At 44.4% G+C, this 22,506-nt stretch overlaps 1 protein-coding gene across 1 annotated transcript in view; it reads left to right on the top strand.

Moving 5' to 3' along the window:
• LOC123067473 (pathogen-related protein-like) overlaps nucleotides 1-22,506 on the top strand; it is a 117,180-nt gene that overhangs the window by 25,493 nt on the left and 69,181 nt on the right. The gene's annotated exons all lie outside the window — the stretch shown is intronic.

The raw sequence follows: 22,506 nt of genomic DNA, 5'->3' as shown, positions 1-22,506 counted from the left end.
CTTTCGCAGCGCCCTGTTTTGGGCCTGGCCCAACAGCGCTCAGCATCGTGTGTGGCCCAGGCCCGGGGGCTCCTGTCGGTGTACTAGAGTAGGGGTACCCTAGTATCCCGAACTTGTGCACGGGCAGTCGCAGCACCCCGCGGCAAGGCTTGCCGGGTGACCGCCAAGGTCCTCCGTGGTTCCTTTTGGAGCCATTCAAGAACAAAGTATTCAAGCCAAGGAGACAAGGCCCCGGCAAGAGGAGCTTGCCGGGAAGGCCAACCAAGGCATCTCAAGGAACTTGCCGCGACGCGCCACGCGTCCCGGCAAGGCCCAGTGAGCGACAAGCTTCCGGACGCGACAAGACGACGACCGCGGCAAGACGCTTGCCGCGGCAAGCTACCACTCTGTACCCGCGCTCCAGCACATCCACCAACGTGTCGCCCTGGGACCTTTCCAGGCGTGCGTGGCAAGAGGCTGTGCAGCCAGCGGTGCGCGGTGGTTAGCGGCGCTGACAAGATTGCCATCATGGCAAGCGGTGGCGTCCCTGACGGTCCCTTTTTGCACTGTTTGGGTGACGCAGACGGCATTTAATGCCTTTGTCCCCTGCCGTCAGGGTTAGGTAGGATACACTGTACAGGTAGTTGTACCAACTGCAACACATTTTCCATTTTTACCCTTGTCTGCGTTGCCACCTATTGGTGACCCCTTGAGCATATAAAAGGAGGCCCATGCGCAACATAGTGGGGGGGGGGGTCGGAAGCCAGAAAACACCCACGCTCGGTCTCGTTAGCAGCTAGTGTGTACTGTAGCACTCAGCGCTCCTGAGCAAGAACTCAATACACTCAGGCATGCAGCAGTAGGAGTATTATCTCTCCGGAGAGCTCCGAAGCTGGGTAAACCGCTCGTGTGCTTCGCCTCGATCCGCTCTTCGCGCGATCTCTGCCCCCCGCCGAACCGAAAGGGGCTCAGTCCGCCGGCCCCATAGGTGTTCGTGGATCCGTTTCCCCGACACGCGTAGTTCATTTGAATGTAATGAAATCCTTCATGTTTGTATGAAAATCCGGTATTTTATATGCTTTCTGTCATTGTTTATATGAAATATCAGTTTGTCTACGTGTTTGTGTGAATTTCGTCCGGTTGGTTGAGTTGCTGTCATAATGTGTGCGGCTACGGTTGGATGGCGTAATTTGCGGGTCGCCGGTCGGTCTACGGGCGGCTCGGGCGGCGTTGTGGGACAAAAAAAATACAGCTCGTGCGAGCTCGTCTCCAACATGCGCGCTGGAGGATGCATGACAGCATGAGCACCCGAGCCATTCCTCGTTCATCGGTGGCAAAGGCACCGGTGGACAAAAGGGTCGCCAATATTTTGGCTACCCCGGGCAAGATCCAAACAGCCCCTCCCAACAGATTCAAATCCCTCGTTCACCATGGAATTTTGCCATGTGTTTTTTTTTCATGGACTAGCAAGATGCCCGTGCATTGCTCGGAACATCAAGATGAATTTTTTTACAAACTCCCGCATGTATGCAAGGGATAATTAATGTCCTCCTTTGCTAGTGCCACTAGCAAACACCATTAATATTGCATCAATTAGTGTTAGTGGCCTTGTATTTCTGGAAATTTTAATTTTGAGTGGCCCCTTGTATATAAAAATGGAGGGAGAAGATGAGAGATAAGGTGAGGAGGAGTGGGGCGTGGTGGTGACTGGTGGTCGGACTGGGCGGAGGCATGGGGATGGACGGCGCATTATGTCTAGGTTTGTATCTCTCTCTCTCTCTCACACACCCACGTAGGTGGGGGACGTGCACGAAGAGAAGAGGTGCACACACGATGCATGTACTCCTGTCTCTTTCCCAACCACACCCGCGTGGGTACATGTTGGAGCTCATTTATGTACGAAAAGGCAGCCCACGTGGTAATTTGACACGTGTACTGGTTGTCCACTTGGTGGAGGGAGGATCATCTACCACAGGTGAACAAACAAATTGCAACTTGACGTGTTATGTTAAAAAAGAGGCAAACCATGTGGGGCCTACCTTAGAGGCAAGGCTCTATACACTGGAGTACTTTTGATGTGTCCCGTCAACTCGCAGAACGAGGAGAAGCTTGCTTAGTACGCCGTCTCCCCCGCCCACGGGCGGGGTGGCTCACAGGATGAGGTGAAGCTTGCTTACGAGTAGTAGTAGTAGTACTCCTACTATTGTACGCCTTACGCCTGCTCCCTCGCCCACGCGCACGGTGGCTCGCAGCACGAGGAGAAAATTTTACTACTCCCTCCGTTTACTCCTCGTCCCTACTATGTACCTTGGTTAGAGAGATTATCATATTGTTTGGAATATATATGTCCTTTAGAGCATCCACAGTGTGCTCTTTTCTCGCCTCTAAGCCCGCCTTTAGCGACTTGGAGACCGGTGCCATACATTGCAAGGGATCACCTCTAAGCTAAAGTGGTTGGCGTCGCCTCTAAGCCAAGAGGCGGCCTCCAAGTTCTCTCCCTACTAAAATAATTCTGCGTCCCCACTAGTCATACTCAGTAGTGCATACTGCATGCTAGCATGGCCGATGAAAAAAGGTATTCTTTATGTGTATGCTGCATGCAGTGGGCTCCATCTTAGAGGCCAGATTAAATTTGATACATTGCGCAACCTTAGAAAAATCTTAGAGGCAGGTAAGTGGACCCCAGCTTAGAGGCCATGTTGCCTCTACACGCCGTGGATGCCCTTAGTACTCCCTCTACTTACTTATACAAGGCCACTATAAAAAATACATTTTGCATTTATACAAGTCCACAAATAGTAATCGAGACAAAAGTTACTACTCCCTCATTTCCAGTTTATGGCTCAATTTCAAAATCTCTCCAACCAAGGTAGACGGTGAGTGGTCGAATTAATTTCGTAGTTTGCACAAGTAATTAGTACGCTCGTTTTTCTCAAGAAGTTATGTTTACCGAGACATTAATTAGAACGAATGCATGAATGACCACTAAATTTCCATGAACTTCTACATGCATTGGTTAGTTTCCTCTTGACACTGCTTGTGTCGGGTGATCTAACGCACCTCAAAATCCAACATGTAATGGTACTACTACTAGTAGTAGAATTGAGACTTATCAAACGGAAAAACGAATATTTTTTAGATGAGCCCTATAAACACTAGTGGGTACGTACTCTGTAAAAACAGATTTTTCCAAAACTAAGGCGCTCCCTTTCATGAATTCTATAGTATACTCCTCCGTCGACGCTCCCTTTCATGAATTCTGTACTTCTTGTCGCCGACATGTGGGGCATATAGCAACCGGGTCGACGTGTCAAGCACCAAATAACAGTGGAGAACAACAGGGAGGCACACCCCACTCGTACCGACCCAGTAGTAGTAATGAGCAATGAGACGTCAAATCACAATGCCGCACCTTCCCATACGGATGAAGCAACCATTATTTCACACTTCGGTTCACCATCATCTCAAACCACGTAGTATTGCTTCTGCCTCAAGAGGGACACGCACATCGCCTTGGTACATGCTACCTCTTGAGCACTGCGTTGGATTTGCCCGAACAGGAGAGGATGATGCAGTAAAGTAGCGTAAGTATTTTCCTTAGTTTTTGAGAACCAAGGTATCAATCCAGTAGGAGACCACGCACAAGTCCCTCGTACCCACACAAAACGATAGTAACTCGCAACCAACGCTTAGGGGTTGTCAATCCCTTCACGGTCACTCACGAGAGTGAGATCTATAGAGATAATATTTTTGGTATTTTTGATAGATAGATGCAAAGTAAAAATAAAGGTAAAGTAAAAACAAAGCAAGTAAATAAAGTGATATAGATTGATATGATGAGAATAGACCCGGGGGCCATAGGTTTCACTAGTGGCTTCTCTCGAGAGCATAAGTATTCTACGGTGGGTGAACAAGTTACTGTTGAGCAATTGACAGAATTGAGCATAGTTATGAGTATATCTAGGCAATGATCATGTATATAGGCATCACGTCCAAAACAAGTAGATCGAAATGATTCTGCATCTACTACTATTACTCCACTCATCGACCGCTATCCAGCATGCATCTAGAGTATTAAGTAAAAATAGAGTAACGCCGTAAGCAAGATGACATGATGTAGAGGGATAAATTCATGCAATATGATAAAAAACCCATCTTGTTATCCTCGATGGCAACAATACAATACGTGCCTTGCAACTCTTTCTGTCACTGAGTAAGGACGCCGCAAGATTGAACCCAAAGCTAAGCACTTCTCCCATTGCAAGAACTACCAATCTAGTTGGCCAAACCAAAAAGATAATTCGAAGAGACTTGCAAAGATAACTCAATCATACATAAAGGAATTCAGAGAAGAATCAAGTATTTTCCATAGATAATACTGGATCATAAACCCACAATTCATCGGTCTCAACAAACACACCGCAAAAAGAAGATTACATCGAATAGATCTCCACGAGAGAGGGGGAGAACATTGTATTGAGATCCAAAAAGAGAGAAGAAGCCATCTAGCTACTAGCTATGGACCCGAAGGTCTGAAGTAAACTACTCACACTTCATCAGAGGGGCTATGGTGATGATGTAGAAGCCCTCCGTGGTGGATGCCCCCTCCGGCGGAGCTCCGGAACAGGCCCCAAGATGGGATCTCGTGGATACAGAAGGTTGTGGCGGTGGAATTAGGTTTTTGGCTCCTGTTCTAATTGTTCGGGGATACGTAGGTATATATAGGAGGAAGGAGTACGTCGGTGGAGCTCCAAGGGGCCCACAAGGTAGGGGGCGCGCCCAGGGGGCGCCCTCCACCCTCGTGACCTCCTCGGGCACTGCTTGGAGTAGGGTCCAAGTCTCCTGGGTCATGTTCGGTTGGAAAATCACGATCCCGAAGGTTTCATTCCGTTTGGACTCCGTTTGATATTCTGTTTCTTCGAAATACTGAAAAAGGCAAAAGACAGCAATTCTGGGTTGGGCCTCCGGTTAATAGGTTAGTCCCAAAAGTAATATAAAAGTGTAAAATAAAGCCCAATATAGTCCAAAACAGTAGATAAAGTAGCATGGAGCAATAAAAAATTATAGATACGTTGGAGACGTATCAGGCATCTCCAAGCTTAATTCCTGGTCGTCCTCGAGTAGGTAAATGATAAACAAATTTTTTTTTGATGCGGAGTGATACTTTGGCATAATTTCAATGTAAATCTTCTTAATTGTGATATGAATATTCAGATCCGAAAGATTCAAGAAAAAAGTTCATATTGACACAAAAATAATAATACTTCAAGCATACTAATCAAAGCAATCATGTCTTCTCAAAATAACATGGCAAAAGAAAATTCATCCCTACAAAATCATATAGTTAGGCTATGCTTCATTTTCGTCACACAAAGATGTTCCCAACTTCTATACCCCCGATGAAAAGCCAAGCAATTGTTTCATACTTAAATAATCTCAAACTTTTTCAACTTTCACGCAATACATGAGCATGAGCCATGGATATAGTACTATGGGTGGAATAGAATATGATGATGGGGATTGTGTGGAGAAGACAAAAAGGAGAAAGTCTCACATCAACTAGGCGTATCAACGGGCTATGGAGATGCCCATCAATTGATGTCAACATGAGGAGTAGGGATTGCCATGCAACGGATGCACTAGAGCTATGAATGCTCAACAAAAGAAAACTAGTGGGTGTGCATCCAACTTGCTTGCTCATGAAGACCTAGGGCATTTGAGGAAGCCCATCGTAGGAATATACAAGCCAAGTTCTATAATGAAAAATTTCCACTAGTATAAAAAGACAACTTATGAGACTCACTACATGAGGAACAAGGTGCTACTTTGAAGCACAATATATGAGACTCACTACATGAAGAACAAGGTGCTACTTTGAAGCACAAGCGTGGAAAAAGAGATAGTAGCATTGCCCTTTTTATTTTCTTTTTTTGGGCCTTTCTTTTCTTCTTTTTGGCCTTTCTCTTTTTTTATTTGGGCAATGCTCTAATAATGATGATCATCACACTTCTATTGATTACAACACAAGGATTACAACTCGAAACTTAGAACAAGATATGACTCTATATGAATGCCTCCGACGGTGTACCGGGATGGTGCAATGAATCAAGAGTGACATGTATGGAAAATAATGCATGGTGGCTTTGCCACAAATACGATGTCAACTACAAGATCATGCAATGGCAATATGACAAAAGTAATGGATGTCATGGTGGTGGTGGTGGAAGTTGCATGGCAATATATCTCGGAATGGCTATGGAAATGCCATGATAGGTAGGTATGGTGGCTGTTTTGAGGAAGATATAAGGAGGTTTATGTGTGATAGAGTACATCGTATCACGGGGTTTGGATGCACCGGCGAAGTTTGCGCCAACTCTCAAGGTGAGAAAGGGCAATGCACGGTACCGAAGAGGCTAGCAAAGGTGGAAAGGTGAAAGTGCGTATAATCCATGGACTCAACATTAGTCAAAAGAACTCATATACTTATTGCAAAAATTTAGGAGTCATAAAAAATTCAAGTACTACGCGCATGCTCCTAGAGGGATAGATTGGTAAGAAAAGACCATTGCTCGTCCCCGACCGCCACTCATAGGATGCACAAGCCAGGTACACTTCATGTTTCAAATTTGTTACACAACTTTAACCATACGTGCATGCTACGGGACTTGCAAACTTCAACACAAGTATTTATCAAATTCATAATCACCCAACTAGCACAACTTTGATATTATCACCTCCATATCTCAAAACAATTATCAAGCATCAAACTTATCTTAGTATTCAATTCACCCAAAAGAAAGTTTCACATATCTTGAACACCAAGTATATTAACATTAAGCAAATTACCATGCTATTAAAGACTCTCAAAATAATCTAAGTGCAGCATGAGAGATCAAATAGTTTCTTCAAAAAAAATCCACCACCGTGCTCTAAAAGGATCTAAGTGAAGTACTAGAGCAAAAATTATCACGCTCAAAAGATATAAGTGAAACACTATGAGCAAAACTATCAAGCTCAAAAGATATAAGTGAAGCACATAGAGTATTCTAAAAAAATTCCAATTCATGTATGGCTCTCTCAAAAGATGTGTACAGCAAGGATGATTGTGGTAGACTAACAAGCAAAGACACAAATAATACAAGACGCTCCAAGCAAAACACATATCATGTTGGTGAATAAAAATATAGCTCCAAGTAAATTACCGATGGAAGTGGACGAAAGAGGGGATACCTTCCGGGGCATCCCCAAGCTTTGACTTTTTGGTTTCCTTGGATTATATTGGGGGTGCCATGGGCATCCCCAAGATTAGGCTCTTGCCACTCCTTGTTCCATAATCCATCAAAAGAATTCACCCAAAACTTGAAAACTTCACAACACAAAACTCAACAGAAATCTCGTGAGCTCCGTTAGAGAAAGAAAACAAAAGACTACTTCAAGGTACTGTAATGAACTCATTCTTTATTTATATTGGTGTTAAACCTAATGTATTCCAACTTCTCTATGGTTTATAAACTAATTTACTAGCCATAGATTCATCAAAATAAGCAAACAACACACGAAAAACAGAATCTGTCAAAAACAGAACAGTCTGTAGCAATCTGTAACCAACGCAAACTTCTGGAACTCTAAAAATTCTACAAAAATATGAAGTCCTGTAAAATTTGTTTATTGATCAGCAGCAAAAAGAATCAATGCAAAATCACGTTCCTGTGATTTATCATAACTAAATTCATGCGCGCAAAGTTTCTGTTTTTCAGCAGAATCAAATCAATTATCATCGTAGGTTATCCTATAGGTCCTACTTGGCACAAACACTCATTAAAACATAAAACCACATCCAAACAGAAGGTAGATGGATTATTTATTCCTAAACAGAAGCAAAAACAAAAAACACAAAATAAAATTGGGTTGCCTCCCAACAAGCGCTATCGTTTAACGCCCCTAGCTAGGCATAAAAGCAAGGATAGATCTATGTATTGCCATCTTTGGTTTTCATTTTTTTAGCGGAGTCATGCTCGAATCTGGGAGGTTCTTTCCGCTTCCCTTCATATTCGGAAATTTTTAGATCTAAAGAATCCAACCGCTTATTACAAAGAGTAATCACCATATTCATGCGGTGAAGATTCCCGCTAACACTTTTAAGAGGCTCAAGAGATTTTTGTAAATTTTTTGTTACTTCGCAAATTTTCTCAAACACTTGGGTTTCTCCCTGGGTAGGATGAGATCCTCCCTTTTGGGGTAGTGTTCCCATTATTCCCTCTATAATTTCATGTGCAATACTGGGATCAATCTCAATGAAATTTCCCTTGGCAATGCAATCCAAGAGTTGTCTATGCGTCATACTTAACCCAACATAAAAATTGTGAAGAAGAATTCTAAAGTTCACCTCTAGGGTGCACTTATGATAAGATTCCATCATCCTATACCAAGCATCTTTTAAGTTTTCTCCTTGCCTTTGCTTGAAGTGAAGAACTTCAAACTCGGGAGACATAGGAGCGGACAAGGAATTAGACATAATGACAAAAACACGAACAAACAGAAAGGCAAAGGAAAAAGGCAAACGGGAAAGAGAGGAGGAGATTGGGATAGAGAGGGCAAATAAAACGGCAAGGGTCAAGTGGGGGAGAGGAAAACGAGAGGCAAATGGCAAATAATGTAATGTGAGAGATAGGGATTGCGATGGGTACATGGTATAGTTGACATGCTTGCATGAGCCTCCCCGGTAACGGCGCCAGAAATTCGTCTTGCTACCTCTTAAGCACTGCATTGGATTTCCCCGAAGAGGAGAGGATGATGCAGTAAAGTAGCGTAAGTATTTCCCTCAGTTTTTGAGAACCAAGGTATCAATCTAGTAGGAGACCACGCACAAGTCCCTCGTACCTACACAAAACGATAGCAACTCGCAACCAACGCTTAGAGGTTGTCAATCCCTTCACGGTCACTTACGAGAGTGAGATCTGATAGAGATAATATTTTTGGTATTTTTGATAGATAGATGCAAAGTAAAAATAAAGGTAAAGTAAAAACAAAACAAGTAAATAAAGTGATATAGATTGATATGATGAGAATAGACCCGGGGGCCATAGGTTTCACTACTGGCTTCTCTCAAGAGCATAAGTATTCTACGGTGGGTGAACAAATTACTGTTGAGCAATTGACAAGATTGAGCATAGTTATGAGTATATCTAGGCAATGATCATGTATATCGGCATCATGTCCAAAACAAGTAGATCGAAATGATTCTGCATCTACTACTATTACTCCACTCATCGACCGCTATCCAGCATGCATTTAGAGTATTAAGTAAAAACAGAGTAACGCCGTAAGCAAGATGACATGATCTAGAGGGATAAATTCATGCAATATGATAAAAACCCCATCTTGTTATCCTCGATGGCAACAATACAATACATGCCTTGCAACTCTTTCTGTCACTGAGTAAGGACACCGCAAGATTGAACCCAAAGCTAAGCACTTCTCCCATTGCAAGAACTACCAATCTAGTTGGCCAAACCAAAAAGATAATTCGAAGAGACTTGCAAAGATAACTCAATCATACATAAAAGAATTCAGAGAAGAATCAAGTATTTTCCATAGATAATACTGGATCATAAACCCACAATTCATCGGTCTCAACAAACACACCGCAAAAAGAAGATTACATCAAATAGATCTCCACGAGAGAGGGGGAGAACATTGTATTGAGATCTAAAAAGAGAGAAGAAGCCATCTAGCTACTAGCTATGGACCCAAAGGTCTGAAGTAAACTACTCAAACTTCATCGGAGGGGCTATGGTGATGATGTAGAAGCCCTCCGTGGTGGATGCCCCCTCCGGCGGAGCTCCGGAACAGGCCCCAAGATGGGATCTCGTGGATACAGAAGGTTGCGGCGGTGGAATTAGGTTTTTGGCTCCTGTTCTGATCGTTCGGGGATACATAGGTATATATAGGAGGAAGGAGTACGTCGGTGGAGCTCCGAGGGGCCCACGAGGTAGGGGGGCGCGCCCAGGGTGGGCGCCCTCCACCCTTGTGACCTCCTCGAGCACTGCTTGGAGTAGGGTCCAAGTCTCCTGGGTCACATTCGGTTGGAAAATCACGATCCCGAAGGTTTCATTCCGTTTGGACTCCGTTTGATATTCTGTTTCTTCGAAATACTGAAAAAGGCAAAAAACAGCAATTCTGGGCTGGGCCTCCGGTTAATAGGTTAGTCCCAAAAGTAATATAAAAGTGGAAAATAAAGCCCAATATAGTCTAAAACAGTAGATAAAGTAGCATGGAGCAATCAAAAATTATAGATACGTTGGAGACGTATCAGTACATCATGACCCAGGACTTCTTTGTCGTTCGTAAAGTCTACAGTAATGAATTTGACTAGGTTGCTCTCAAGGAAGTTCTTAAAATCCAGGCATTCAACGTCGGCATGGCATATGTGGTAGACCAAGCATAAGTCATGCACGCAAACCTGGATCACGGCGGGCTTCTTCCTCTCTTTGTCCTTTATATCCTTCTCTCATTCCAGGACTGTGGTGTACTCAACATCTAGCCCAGCGGCCCACTCACCACCTGAGTTTTCGAACATGCGTGTGAAGCAAGAAAGGCATCCTTTCACCGTCGCGGAAGAACGGGTGTAGATGACGTCGAACCCATCGCCAGTGATGGTTCTAACCTTGTACTCACTGCCGATCATGGATATTTGGGACGCCATGGATTTGGGAGGAGGGTTAGGATTAGTGGAACCGCCGTAATGTGAAAGGACGGGACGACTAGGAGCGAACCACCATAGTATTGAAGGACGTGCGGGGACGAGTAGGAGCGAACTGCCAGCGTGCGAACGACAGGGTAGTGGATTTCCATTCTCCCATGATACGGGCTTTCGAGAGCCCTTGGATCTGAGATTGAACGGTTGCATGGCGTGATTCTAGACCTATGGGTGAATATCCTATCCTGGATGGTTATTCTGCAAATTTTCAGCAACTTAGCATGCGACCGTTTGATCTCAGATCCAAGGGCTGCCAGCAGCCCGTATCATGGTCGCGCCTACCACGACCGTCGCGTCGCTCGCGCCCTTGGAGATTTAACATAGTGCGTTAGGTTATCTGATGTTGGCATGTCATACATAGTCATCACTTAGTCACTCATACTACAACAAGGTTAGCTATAAGGTTGGCTATAAGTGTATTTATTTTTTTACTTCTCTCTATCTCTTTCTTCGTACTCCCTCCGTCCCATAATATAAGAACGTTTTTGACACTAGTGTAGTGCCAAAAACGTTCCTATATTATGGGACACAGGGAGTACTAGTATTTATTGCATTTTCCAAGGAGTTAACTCTTCCAATGAAATGGTGTGCTTATTAGTTTTTTGTTGCTAAGTTTGCTTCATTTAATTAGCTATAGACTCAAAATTGTCTTTTCACCTAGGTACACGCGCTTAGCACCGTTTCTTCCTTGGGTCACCAAACTAGTCTCTCTCTTCTTGATTAACTTTCCACATCAGACTTTATGCCTATGTGGCAAGCTTAGCACCTGTAGGAGCAAGTAAGTACAATAGTGTGCTTTACATGACATTTTTGCATATGTGGAGGAAAGAGAGGCAAGGAAAAAGTGGAGAAGTGGGCTCTCATGCAAGAGCCAGCCTCTACTACATGGTGGAGCATTGGGAGAGGCACCTGTATGGAGGTGGTCAGGAATCGGGAGACTCACGCAGGTCGTAGCGCCGCAGTTAAAATGATAATGGCAAGTCAAATCATGGGGCCCCACCTGTCCAGTAGTAACTCGCTGTCAAATCACACAACCCTACGTTCGCAGCAGCCTACTCCCTCATCTTCTCACGTCTCTGTCGAACCGACTAGGCAGAACTGCCCCGCCTACCGTGTAGGAAAAGCCCCGCCCTCGACTTTTAAATACAACTACATCCGCTTAAGAATCCAATGATATACTTTTTGTGACATAGTAACTCATATTTAGTTAGTCAAATGGATGACCTAGAACTACGTGCAGGCCCTATGAACCGAGACGCCTAAAAATAAAAAACCGAGACGGAGAGGGTAGTTCAGCACGTATCTTTTTAGATCAATATAGTCGGGATTCACCAAGGAGAAAAACCAAGTGGTAGGCTGCTCCTGTCGTGTTGGCGTAGCAACTCAAGCAGGGTCAGTCCGCACACGAAATGGCGACACACTTAACATGACCCCTTTGGCCGACATGTGGCTCATCCACCGTCTTGTTCCACATGCGATGCACCAAATTACAGTTCGGATCAGCGGTTGGAATTGGAGGCACCCCGGTCGTAGCGCCGCAGTAGTAGAAAATGAGCGATGAGGGGTCAAATCAGAAAGCCCCACCTTTCCCGCATTAAGCTGGACGAACGAAGCAACCATCATTTCACTCTAGGGCGCAAGAGCATAAAGAAAAGAGAAAACAATGATGCGTGCGGCAACTACCTAGGGCACCCTAGGGTAGGGGTCTCCACTACAGATCCTTTATTTTTGAAAGTGCCTCCACTACAAATCGGCTTCTCCCTCGTCCTCTTGAGGAAAATCGATGATGAGTGCGGCGGTAGGGTTTGTAGGAGTACTATGGTGTGCGGGGCCACGTTGTCACACCCAAGATGCGACCCTATCCTAAAGGAACTCGACGGTCCCACCAAGGATAGAAGCGCATCTTGAAGACGCTTTTGCAAGGTGGATATCATTACATCAACATTACATAATAGATGGGGATACATACCAAAGGCATACAATGCCACACGAATACAACATCATCATACATAAGGGAACCATCCGGCTACGGATGAAACACAAACAGAAACTCAAACGACATACACCCTGCTAGCCCAGGCTGCCGACCTAGAACCTATCCCCTGATCGAAGAAGAAGCAGAAGAAGAATTCCAAACCAAGCAAACATCGCTCTCGCGTCATGATCATCGCATAACCTGTACCTGCAACTGTTGTTGTAGTAATCTGTGAGCCACGAGGACTCAGCAATCCCATTACCATGGGTATCAAGACTAGCAAAGCTTAATGGGAAAGGAAGGGGGGGGGGGTAAAGTAGTGAGGTTGCAGCAGCGACTAAGCATGATATGGTGGCTAACATACGCAAATAAGAGCGAGAAGAGAAGCAACGGAATGGTCGTCAACTAGTAATGATCAAGAAGTGATCCCGAGCTCCTACTTACGTCAATCATAACATAGAAAACCATTTTCACTTCCCGGACCCCGCCGAAAAGAGACCATCACGGCTACACACGCGGTTGATGCATTTTAATTCGGATCTGGTGTCAAGTTATCTACAACTGGACATTAACAAATTCCCATCTGCCACATAACCGCGGGCACGGCTTTCGAAAGATAATACCCTGCAGGGGTGTCCCAACTTAGCCCATCATAAGCTCTCGCGATCAACGAAGGATATACCTTCTCCCAGGAAGACTCGATCAGTCTCGGAATCCCGGTTTACAAGACATTTCGACAATGGTAAAACAAGACCAGCAAAATCGCCCACTGTGCCGACAAATCCTGATAGGAGCTGCACATATCTCATTCTCAGGGCACACTGGACGAGCAAGACGTCGGGTTGGCATAGACCCTGGTTGCCCAGGGGGCGCCGGACATCGCTCGATTTGGACTAGCACTCGAAGGAGCACTGGCCCGGGGGGGTAAATAAAGATGACCCTCGGGCTCCGGAAACCCAAGGGAAAAAAGGGCTAGGTGAGGCAAATGGTAAAACCAAGGTTGGGCCTTGCTGGAGGAGTTTTATTCAAAGCAAACTGTCAAGGGGGCCCATAAATCACCCAACCGCGCAAGGAACGCAAAATCCGGGAACATAACACCGGTATGACAGAAACTAGGGCGGCAAGAGTGGAACAAAACACCAGGCATAAGGCCGAGCCTTCCACCCTTTACCAAGTATATAGATGCATTAATAATATAAGAAATATTGTGATATCCCAACATAATCCTGTCCACCATGGAGCAATCTTCAACTTCACCTGCAACTAACAACGCTATAAGAGGGGCTGAGCCAAGCGGTAACATAGCCAAACAACGGTTTGCTAGGAAGGGTGAAAAAGTTTAGAGGCTGACATGGCAAATTGGGAGGCTTGAAGAGCAAATGATAGGTAGTGCAACATGGCGATAGAACGAAGCAACTAGCATAGCAATGATAGTAATGAGATCCAAGGTGACGGTCATCTTGCCTGAAATCCCGCTAGGAAGAAGAACGAGTCCATGAAGAAGGCGAACGGGAGTAGTCGAACGAATCCTCACAATCGCAACATTACCGGAACGAGGAAGCAACACCGGAAAGAAACAAACAACATGGTAAATGCACAAGCATAAACATGGCATGATGCACAAACAAGTATGATGCATGTCCGGTTTAATGAGGCATGGCATGGCAAAGTGCAACAAACAATACTACAAGTTAAGTGGAACTCAATATGCAACGAGTTGCATATTGACGAAACACCACATTCAATCATTTAGTTCGCTCTCGTTTATGCTACTCATCAATATTAAATGTTGTTAAACAAGGCAAGGGGTGAGGCATAAGTAAACTAACTCTTTAGGCAAATTTAAATGAGGCCGGAACAACAAACAACATTTCCGGAAAATCCTCATATGCAATTTATGAATTTGCTACTGTTCTGCCCTAAACCATATTTTAATGTTGTTAAACAATAAAACAAAGTGCACCATGTTAATCTAGGCATTGTTTTCACCCCATTTACATATAAAGTTTATTAAAATTGGAGCTACGGTTATTTAGTTATGAAATAAAACATTTTAGCATATTATTTTAGCAAAATTAAACAAACAACATTTTTAACATTTCAAACATGGATGAAAGTGGCTGATTATGAAACTAGATGAAAAACTAAGCAATTTTCATATATAAAATATTTACATATGATGCACGGTTGTGGAGTTATTATATGCATGAATTCTAGGGGTTTTTCTGCAAAACTGATATTCTTTGGATAATTAGCAAAAATCACAGCAGCAGGAAAAAAATACTACGGGCCGAATCTGTTGGCCCAACAGTGCACAGGGGGGCGCTGGATCTGATGCTCACCATGGGCTTGGCCCGATTGGAAGCTGAGGGAGGCCGGCTGGGGGGGGGCGTAGCCGGGCCTTGGAGCCCACCTGGCGGTCGCTTGCGGACGAGGCGCAGTCAACGCGGGCATCGACCGCATCGTCCTCCTCTCGAACATAGACAACAATAGGACTTGGGGGCGAGCGCTCCTGCTCGATGAAGAGGAAGCAGAGGCCTGCGCGAGGGGAAGCAGGGGACGCAGCGGCGGCGCTGGACGGGAAGGCAACTGGGCCTCGAGATCAGTCAGCCCACGCGGGGGGAGGGGAGGGTCAACGCGAGCAGCACCGAGCGCGCGGTCGTGCTCGTTCTCATGAACCAGGACAAGGACGACGGACTTGGCGCGATGCAGATGGAGCGGCGCTGGGACTTGGCGTGGGCAGGGCGTCGCAAGACGACAGAGCGAGAGGAACCGGGCGGAGGCAACCCGATCCGACAGCGGGGAGCTCCTGCGGGAGAGGGATGAGACTAGGAAGAGGTTAGAGAAGGGTGGAAATGAGAAGAAGAGGAGGACAGGGAGAAGGAGCGGGCGGGCTGGCCTGGCGGATTAGCACGGAGGAGCTGCTCGTCCTCGAGGTGCTGCTTGAAGCGGTCGACGCGGTGCAGAGGGAAATAGATGCCTCGGGCATCGGTTGTAGGAGCGAGAGGCCATAGGCGCAGGGCTGCTCGGCCCTGGGCTGTTGCTCGCTGGTGGCTCGCCGGCTATCGGCGCGGAGGACGGACAGAGGAGCGTACGGGGCTGCAAGAGAGGTGGAGGCTGGGGCTGGACTCTCGTTGGCTCGGGCGATGGGCAGTGGAGGCTGAGGATTGGGCGTCGACGAAAAACAAGGAAGGTGGTCGTGGAGATTGGATCGGGAGGAGATCCCGAGGAGATGCCAGAGAGTGGCGGAGGCGGCTGCGGGAATGGAATGGATGGGACGGCTAGGTTCTAGGGTTAGGTAGGCTGATTATATAGTAGGTGAATTTTGGTTAGGTGCATCTAGTCCCCCCGATCTTAATCGGATGGTCGCGAATAAATAGCTAGGGAGTCCAAATAAGAAAATGGAGATGTTTTATAGATGTTCGGGGATGATCCGGACCCATTGGTCACAACTGCCCGGGTCGGGTATAGGGAAGTTTTCGGACGCACGCAAGCGGGGGTCGGTGGTTGTGCAGAGAGGTTAGGTGGTTTGATAAGAGGGAAACGCAAACACGGTTGGTCTTGGAACGGTCAACGAAAGCAAGGGATGACGCGACAACTACGAGTGGATACGGGTTTTATGAAAACATATGGATGCGATGCACATGATGCTATGAGATGAGATGCATGGCATGAACAAAATGCAAAACAAACGACAAAAACCCAACCACGAAGGAAAATATCATATCGCCTCTCCGGAAAAGGCAATAGTTTGAGTTACGAATATGAAAAGTTGTATCCGAGGCGTTACAACACTCCACCACTATGAGAGGATCTCGTCCCGAGATCTAGGATGGCGCCAGAGGGAAAAGGAAGAGGGAGATAAGAGGTAAACTAAGTTGCTTCTTCGACAAACGAGTGAAACCATGAACCTTGAGAGGTTGAGCAAAATGAAAGAAAGAAAACAACGAAGATGAACAAAGTTGAAAACACTCCGTTAGAAAAGAGGAACAAGGGATACGACGAGAACCAAGAGGTTTAGTGATAAGATAGATATTGAAACCACTCCGTTTAAAACTAGATAGAGAAGGAATAAGATTGATATAATTTGGGCAGCACTCCGACTGAAGGAAGAAGGAAAACTTGATAAGATGAAAAGAACTTGAAGAGATGACACAACACTCCGGTTAAATGGATAAGCATGAAAAGAACACGATCCTCACAATTCGAGATGATGAGTGAAGAGAGCAACATCACCATGCCTCCGGAAGAAAGAATAGAAGATAGATCATTGAAATAAAAGAATGGAGAAGAAAATGCCAACTTCTGCCACAAATGAGCTTGGAAAGCATCCTTGCAAAGAAGAATTGAACAGAGTTGTTGCAAAATCAACAACAAAAAGAATAAGCTTGTAGTGGGCTTATGGAAAACATCTCAAGACTATGAGGTGACAACCGGCCACTAATGGAAACCATTGATTTGATTGAGAGCACCAAAAAGATGACAAACTTCTTCACCGAGATGAGAAGGAGAAAATTGGATCATAGATACGCACCACAAATAGCAACATTCCTAATGGAAGGCTTTCGGTGAAACATGACACAAGATAGCTCCAACGAATAGATTGATTGGTTGAAAGGATCTCCTGAACGAAGAGAAAATGATGGGTTTAAATATCTCATTCTTAACAACTTGTGAACCTCGAAACACGAAGGGAAATTGTCGAGAATGACATAACACCACCTCAAAAGATATGGTAGAAAGAATTACACTTTGGAATGCACGATGAAGAATACTTGAACTCCTCAAAACAAAACATGTGTTAAACACCATGTTAATTTTTGAGTATAGCTTGGCGGATCTTAACTCCGAGAGAAATCTTGAAGAACAATTGAAGAATGAAAGGAATCCTTGACAAACCACCATGTAGAGCCTCAATGAAGAACTCCGGTAATAAAAGGATGATACGAAGAAAGAGAAGTTGAAAACACAAGGTGAAGCCTTGCAATTATTTAGGTGGATCTTCGCGATGAAATAACCGAGAGAACTTGGAACTCCGGAAAGAAAAGATGAACACTAGAACCGAGAATTACTTCATCATGAACAATCTCCGGAAGAAAAGAATTGAATCACCTCGAGGAAATAAGAATAAAATTTATTGTATGCTTATCCTTCATCTAATTAAATTGATGACAAGCAATGGATTTGGCATACTACTTATTCTCGTAGAAAGGATTAAGAGGGATATAGTGTAAACTTGAGAAGGTATTGATGGAACCACTGGTGGAATTTGGAAACAACGAATGAATTAATATGATAACGAAGGAAGTGAAATCTTGAACGAACCACCATAAGAATTGAAAATGAAAGTAGCAAAGGCACAATTCACAGGGAAGAATTTGAAAACGAATGATGATACTTGAGGGGATTCAGATAAATGAGAATGAAGAGAACATGAACTGATTAGAGGATATTTGAACGATTCACTGTTAAGATTTGGAGAACGATAGCTACACGCTAAGAATCAAGAATTATGACATGATGACCTTCGGAGGAAAGAAATGGAAACAACTCATGAAATGCTCCGGGTGGTAAGAAAAGAATTCTCACAATCAAAAACAATTATGAGAGGATGGCATCAAGCTTGAACTACGCATCTTTGGAAGAACGGGTAAGGATTTAAGAGGAACTCTTCTTCGGTCTTCAAATGACGACGAGGAACACCACCAAAATTACTGAGATACTTCGGGAGAATGAAAAAGAGGAAGGGTTCAACCAAAGATGAAAAGCATTTGAAAGCGATCTTGGAGATGGCATGTGACTGATGGAATCCATTCTTACGTCACACTTGAAAAGAATTGAGAATAACTCCGGGGGAATTAGAAGAGCCAGGTAAGATCTTGGGAAAAGACCTGTGGGTTAGGGCCCACTCAAAAGAAACACCGTTGAAAAGATTGCTTGAAAAGAGAGATTGCACCGGTTGAATTAAATGGCTTGAAATAGCTTGAAAGGATTACGAATAGAAACTTGAATCTTCTAGGATATCTTCAGCACTCCAGATAACCATGAATAGCAAGTGGTGGATGATTAAGAGGTGCACTGGCATGAGAAAACATTTGAAACGAGGAAAGGATATGATCGACAAAGCTTGAATTGAATCCACCAGAGAAGAAAAGAGAGCAAAGAATGATAAACTTGAAGCTTCCTGAGCATCTTCTTGAGAATCACCAGATAAGAACCTTGACAGAAAAGAATGAAGAGACTTCCCACAAATAAAAGGATACATGATTAAGAAATATGAGTCCTTGAAGAAAAAGGGTGGGAGGGCGGGGAAAACAAAGACAAATTGGGACGAACGAAACAAACACCGTTGAGAAAACTTAGAATTGATCTTGTGGATGGGGAGAATGATGGGATCATCTCGAAGAGAAGTGCACCGGTTGGAAAAGAATTAACATGACAACCTCAATGATCAAAAGGATTAGTATTCACATAGCAATATGAGAACACCGTTTAGGAAATATATGGATTCAACATTTGACTTCGAAGCAACTCGAATACCACAAATAAAACAAAACAAAGGATTTGGCTTGCAAAATAAGCCGGAACAAATACATATGATAGAGATTTACCCAATCCCATATCATGCATCTGTCGGAAAGATATTCTAGGAGCCACTTGAATTCCCACCTATAAACTCCCGAAACCTTCTGGTTATGCAATCTGGTGTTGGGGATACAGGGGAAGCATAATATCTCACTCAAACTAACAATCCCTACATCCAGCTGTATCCATCCGTCAACACATAACCAAGAAAGACTCCGGAAATCATGTACCTCAACCTTCGAAAAGCATCCGTTATACGAGCTATGGCAATACTCCTGAACTCCCCAGTACTGGGTGGCGTCGAGGTTATCTCACCAACAACTGTATAAAAGAGATTTTCGATGTCGGCAAAACTCAGGTATTCCAGAACTGCAACGATAAAATTGTGACGACAACACCTCGGAGCTCAACTCCCCTGGACACTGCCACAACACCTCAATGTCAGGAGGCACCAAGAACAATGTTCTCGTCACAAGACTATCGGAACGATTCCAAGATACCCGCGTGATCCTAAATTTTTTTTAGTGAAATTGGAGAAGAGGAAAGTCAAAACATCTACGTCAGGAGACCTCACCAGAGCGACGAAGGGACTGAGGAGTAAAAAGAATCCTACTCTCCGATATATATATATAATCCTAAGACTCAAAATAGTTTTCTTCTAGACTCAACAACGGCCAACAATCATGGGGGCTCCTATGGTCGGTCGAGGCTCTGATACCAACTTGTCACGCCCAAGATGCGACCCTATCCTAAACGAACTAGAAGGTCCCACCAAGGATAGAAACGCATCTTGAAGACGCTTTTGCAAGGTGGATATAATTACATCAACATTACATAATAGATGGGGATACATAGAAAAGGCATACAATGCCACACGAATACAACATCATCATACATAAGGGAACCATCCGGCTACGGATGAAACACAAACAGAAACTCAAACGACATACACCCTGCTAGCCCAGGCAGCCGACCTGGAACCTATCCCCTGATCGAAGAAGAAGCAGAACAAGAATTCCAAACCAAGCAAACATCGCTCTCGCCTCATGATCATCGCATAACCTGTACCTGCAACTATTGTTGTAGTAATCTGTGAGCCACGAGGACTCAGCAATCCCATTACCATGGGTATCAAGACTAGCAAACCTTAATGGGAAAGGAAGGGGGGTAAAGTAGTGAGGTTGCAGCAGCGACTAAGCATGATATGGTGGCTAACATACGCAAATAAGAGCGAGAAGAGAAGCAACGGAATGGTCGTCAACTAGTAATGATCAAGAAGTGATCCCGAGCTCCTACTTACGTCAATCATAACATAGAAAACCATTTTCACTTCCCGGACCCCGCCGAAAAGAGACCATCACGGCTACACACACGGTTGATGCATTTTAATTCGGATCTGGTGTCAAGTTATCTACAACTGGACATTAACAAATTCCCATCTGCCACATAACCGCGGGCACGGCTTTCGAAAGATAATACCCTGCAGGGGTGTCCCAACTTAGCCCATGATAAGCTCTCGCGATCAACAAAGGATATACCTTCTCCCAGGAAGACCTGATCAGTCTCGGAATCCCGGTTTACAAGACATTTCGGCAATGGTAAAACAAGACCAGCAAAACCGCCCGCTGTGCCGACAAATCCCGATAGGAGCTGCACATATCTCGTTCTCAGGGCACACCAGATGAGAAAGACGTCGGGTTGGCATAGACCCTAGTTACCCAGGGGGCGCCGGACATCGCTCGGTTTGGACCAGCACTCGAAGGAGCACTGGCCCGGGGGGTAAATAAAGATGACCCTCGGGCTCTGAAAACCCAAGGGAAGAAAGGGCGAGGTGAGGCAAATGGTAAAACCAAGGTTGGGCCTTGCTGGAGGAGTTTTATTCAAAGCGAACTGTCAAGGGGGTCCCATAAATCACCCAACCGCGTAAGGAACGCAAAATCCAGGAACATAACACCGGTATGACGGAAACTAGGGCGGCAAGAGTGGAACAAAACACCAGGCATAAGGCCGAGCCTTCCACCCTTTACCAAGTATATAGATGCATTAATAATATAAGAAATATTGCGATATCCCAACATAATCCTGTCCACCATGGAGCAATCTTCAACTTTACCTACAACTAACAACGCTATGAGAGGGGCTGAGCCAAGCGGTAACATAGCCAAACAACGGTTTGCTAGGAAGGGTGAAAAAGGTTAGAGGCTGACATGGCAAATTGGGAGGCTTGAAGAGCAAATGATAGGTAGCGCAACATAGCGATAGAACGAAGCAACTAGCATAGCAATGATAGTAATGAGATCCAATGTGACGGTCATCTTGCCTGAAATCCCGCTAGGAAGAAGAACGAGTCCATGAAGAAGACGAACGGGAGTAGTCGAACGAATCCTCACAATCGCAACATTACCGGAAATAGGAAGCAACACCGGAAAGAAACAAACAACATGGTAAACGCACAAGCATAAACATGGCATGATGCACAAACAAGTATGATGCATGTCCGGTTTAACGAGGCATGGCATGGCAAAGTGCAACAAACAATACTACAAGTTAAGTGGAACTCAATATGCAACCAGTTGCATATTGACGAAACACCACATTCAATCATTTAGTTCACTCTCATTTATGCTACTCATCAATATTAAATGTTGTTAAACAAGGCAAGGGGTGAGGCATAAGTAAACTAACTATTTAGGCAAATTTAAATGAGGCCGGAACAACAAACAACATTTCTGGAAAATCCTCATATGCAATTTATGAATTTGCTACTGTTCTGCCCTAAACCATATTTTAATGTTGTTAAACAATAAAACAAAGTGCACCATGTTAATCTAGGCATTTTTTTCACCCCATTTACATATAAAGTTTATTAAAATTGGAGCTACGATTATTTAGTTATGAAATAAAATATTTTAGCATGTTATTTAAGCAAAATTAAAAAAAGATCATTTTTTAAATTTCAAACATGGATGAAAGTGGCTGATTATGAAACTAGATGAAAAACTATGCAATTTTCATATATAAAATATTTTCATATGATGCACGGTTGTGGAGTTATTATATGCATGAATTCTAGGGGTTTTTCTGCAAAACTGATATTCTTTGGATAATTAGCAAAAATCGCAGCAACAGGAAAAAAATACTATGGGCCAAATCTGCTGGCCCAACAGTGCACAGGGGGGCGCTGGATCTGATGCTCACCATGGGCTTG

This window comes from Triticum aestivum, chromosome 3B (genome assembly GCF_018294505.1).
Source record: "Triticum aestivum cultivar Chinese Spring chromosome 3B, IWGSC CS RefSeq v2.1, whole genome shotgun sequence".
Taxonomy (NCBI): Eukaryota; Viridiplantae; Streptophyta; class Magnoliopsida; order Poales; family Poaceae; genus Triticum; species Triticum aestivum.
The sequence above is the reverse complement of the archived record's forward strand: the minus strand, read 5'-3'. Positions and strand labels throughout refer to the sequence as shown.